Source organism: Uloborus diversus, chromosome 4 (assembly GCF_026930045.1).
Source record: "Uloborus diversus isolate 005 chromosome 4, Udiv.v.3.1, whole genome shotgun sequence".
Classification (NCBI taxonomy): domain Eukaryota; kingdom Metazoa; phylum Arthropoda; class Arachnida; order Araneae; family Uloboridae; genus Uloborus; species Uloborus diversus.
Genome location: NC_072734.1, coordinates 126,400,794 through 126,405,147, shown reverse-complemented (window position 1 = coordinate 126,405,147; position 4,354 = coordinate 126,400,794).

The following is a 4,354-nucleotide window of genomic DNA, read 5'->3' as shown; positions in this document are numbered from 1 at the left end:
CCATTGGTCACTCCAAATGGTACTCTCAAAAATTGGTGCAATTTCCCACATCCTTCGAAAGCGGTGTAATGCCTTTCGCTATCAAGAATTGGAATTTGGTGGTAAGCACTTCGCAAATCAATTTTACTAAACACTTTATTTTTAGAAATTTTTAAAATTATTTCTTCGATCTTAGGAAGAGGATAAGCGTCTAGTAATGTATATTTATTAATTGTTTGCGAGTAGTCTACAACCATCCTGGGCTTGTGATTGTCTCCTCTAATAACAAAAGCCTGAGCTCTCCATGGTGAATTGCTCGGTTCAATGATCCCTTCTTCGAGAAATTTCTGGATTTCCATCTGCATGAAATGATAGTCCTCATTAGTTTGTCATCTTGATTTAGTTGTTACTGGTTTCCAAGCAGGGTTTAAATTGGAAAACAAAGAAACTGGTGTAATTTGCGCTACAGCCAAAGAGCAGATTGTTAATGGAGGCATGTTACCCTCAAACTCTATTTCTACTGATGAATGTCCTTTCAGGATATCATGACCTATTAATATATCACTACAAAGATCTTTCATGATTAGCAATTCCACGTCTGGATAAGTGAAGCGATCAATTTTTAAGTTTACTTTACAACAACCCTTCAACAACTTTCAGCGACCATTGAAGAATTGGCCATAGATATTTTTCCCGAATATGGTTCGATCTTCGCATTGCATTGTCGATTAATGCATTTAGTCGAATATCGTTCACCGATGCCTTAACTATTGATTTTTGAAGGCAGTGAATTGCTCCCGAAATCGATGCAAGAGTGTTTGAAGATGCTGAAGTATTTGATGAGTTTCTTGATGACTTAGACTTACAAACACGTTGATAATGTCCTTTCTTGCCACATTTTCTACACATTGCGTCACGGGCTGGACACAAAGTTCTTAAATGTATATCATTTCCACAGAAAAAGCATCTAGAGGACTTGGAGACATATGCCGCAGGTGATACATCTTCTTCCGAAAAATTGTTGTCTTTCACCGCAGCAGAGAGTGGCTGATCAGAACTTGCAGTATATGAAGCAGCATGCACTTCCGCTAATTCGAGGGTTCTGGCTTGCTCGAAAGCTTGATCAAGAGTCATTGAAGTGTTTTCAAGACGACGTTGGCGGATTCTAGGACATCTTAATCCACGAATGAACGCATCTCTGATATATTCTTTGCGATAATCATCTGCTGTTATGTCTGTAAATTCACAATCTTTGCTTAACTGGTTTGGAGATTGTAAAAATTCACCGACCGTCTCCCCATTTTGTTGATTTCGCGTCGACAAACAATGTCTAGCGAATATGATGTTCCGTTTTTTTTACGAAAATAGAGTCAAGAGTTGCTATAGCTTGCGCATAAGTCGTACAGTCATTTATGAATAGGTAAACATTTGCACTCACGTAATTGCACAGTAATGATGGCTTGTTATATTCTTGAATTGCTGTGGTACCTTCTAAAAAATTCGTAAACGTTTTTTTCCAGTGGATCCATTTAGCTTCTGCGTTTGCGTACGTTGGATCTATATCAAACCTTTCTCGTTTAAGGAGCTGCTCCATAATTCAGGTAGAGATCAGTCAAGATAATATTTATAGTTATTAAAATTGTACTAATTTTATTACTTAAAGATAAGACACGAAAACTTAGCTTTTAATAACTATAAACTTCTACTACATCTTACAATGATCGTAGTTGGAATCCTAATTTAAATTAAAGTTCAAAGTGTTGCCAACGAGAAATATGAATTAAATAATTGCCAAACAAATAAAACAATAATTGCCAAGTAACAAGAATAAAAATATCACAGGCTTTAAAAAGGATTTTTTTTTTCCCTCTTGATTCTACATTTGCTACTCAGCCGGGGGTTTTTATAGTTTTAATTTTAGTTACTTGTTAAAAAAATATAATTTTTATTAGTCGAGGAGCAAACGGTCAAATTTTAGCTCCCGTGCGATTTTTGTGATACAATTATAGCAGTTAGTTTTTCTGAAAGGTATTTGCATGAGGAAAACGAATTCAGATGTTGCCACCCCCCAAAATGGTGCAGGGGGGCAGCTATAACTGCCGTGGGGGGGCAAGTGATTTCCCGTTCAATTTTTGTGATACAATTGTGTGACTTAGCTTTTCTGAAAGGTATTGGTACGAGAAAACCAAATTTCGATAATGCCAACCCCGAAAATGGTTCAGGGGGGCAGGGGGGGCGGCTATAACTACATTTGGGGGGGCAAGCTGTTTCCCGTTCAATTTTTGTGATACAATTATGGGAGTTAGTTTTTCTGAAAGGTATTGACACGAGGAAACCGAATTTGGATGATGCTACCCCCGTAAATGCTGCAGGGGGGCGGAGGGGGGAAGGGATTATAACTGCATTTGGGGGGCAAGCTGTTTCCCGTTCAAATTTTATGATATAATTATGCGAGTTAGTTCTCCTGAAACGTATTGGCACGAGGAAACCGAATTTAGATGCTGCTAACTCCGAAATTGGTGCTGGGGGGCAGGGGGGGCGGTTATAACTGCGTTGGGGGCATGTAATTTTTCGTTTAATTTTTGTGATACAATTATGGGAGTTAGTTTTCTGAAAGGTATTGTCAGGAGGAAAACAAATTTGGATGTTGTCAACCCCGAAAATGGGGCAGGGGGGCGGGGGGCGGTTATAAATGTGCAGGGGGGCAAGAGGTATTCTGTTCAATTTTTGTGATGCAATCATGGGAGTTGGTTCTGCTGAAAGGTATTGGCACGAGGAAAACGAATTTGGATGTTGCTATCCCCTAAAATGCTGATGGGGGGCAGGGGGGGTATGACTGCAAACATAACACACTTATATATTCAAAATTTCTCGGTTTACAACAAGTTTTCAAAGTTTAATATGCTTAAATCCACTAATAACAACATTAAATGCAAAAAACTCCGAATTAAATTGCTGACACGTGTTTCGAAGCTATTAAGAGCTCCTTTTTCATTGTAAAAGATGTGAGTTTATGAATGAAAATTCATCCGACTAAAGACGATCTTCCCATCGATAATGGGTTCCTGGTAACAAAGTTTATCATTTCAGTAAAAAATATTAGGAGGAAGGGGGGGTCTCCCCCCCGTTGATTAAAAAAATGCAAAATTGTATTTGTGTACTTTATTATTCTTTGTATATATTTCCTCTTCCGAAATAAATTTGTACCCTTTACCCAGGCCTATCATTTTGGGGGGGGGGCAGTGTTAAGCCCCCCCCCAAATGACGGCTTTGACGGCCCCAGCTCTGAAAGAATAATGTTTTTTCGTTTGAGTTTTTCTCCTTTTTTTTTAAGTAAATTTTAACTAAGTGGTGGGAGCGCTTGGATGAAATTTCCAACACCATGGTGGTCGTACATTAAAGAAACAAACATATGTCGAAGGAGGTCTTTTTTCTCCTTTCCCCTTTGTACTCATAGAAGCGGAGGACAAAGGCATTGTTACGAGAGCTTAACATGAGTTCCTTGCCGCCGCCTTTAATTTTGCTTATCTCTTCCTTCCCTTTGTATTGCGGCCTAGTGTATCTTCAATTCTTGGTTGGCGGTCAGTTTTTCCAAAAGCAACAATGTCAAAATCTGATCCAGTTCTCACGGAATCGGCATGTCCAGTTTTACAACCTATATGTCTCTAGTAATTCTACAAAGCAACTTGATGGGTCTCATTTTCCTAATCAGATCGTGATAGTATTGGTTTTTTACAATATCTCTTTTCTCTATGAAGCACACCGTACCTTTTTATTCTTCTGAAAGAAAATTCTCACGAACAAGTTTCAGAGAGGGAAGAGCAGATCTCTTTAAATGGTCAAAACAGAAATTTATTGCTGTCACCAGTATTATCTATTTTATTGGACACTTTAATTGGCCACTTTTTCTCTGGAGTCACATGAAATGGAAATTCGTCAACAAGGGAACGTTGTACCATTTATTTTTAAGAAAGAGAGGAGAAGGGATTCTTATTTTAGTCTAGCTCATTTAAAATAAAAATATTGTATGCAGAAGTTTGACGCACGTCGTTTATTAGTTTAGTAAGCAATTAGTCACTTTCAGATGGATCTCACTGAACCAAATACAAAGCTAAAAATAGGAATTAATTATACATTATGTATTATATGTCAAGAGAAATCCACCGAAGGACTAATCATTAACCCTACCACACATGAAAAGGTTTTAAAGAGTGTGCTAGAAAATGCTAAATATGAAAACGTCAAGTATGTTTCATCTAATATCCGTTTGCGTGGAATGACTGCAAAAATACTGGCTGACAACAAGGCATCATGGCATCGAAGTTGTTACCAAGATGTCACTCATAAGGGACATTTTGAACGCATAAAAAAGCGA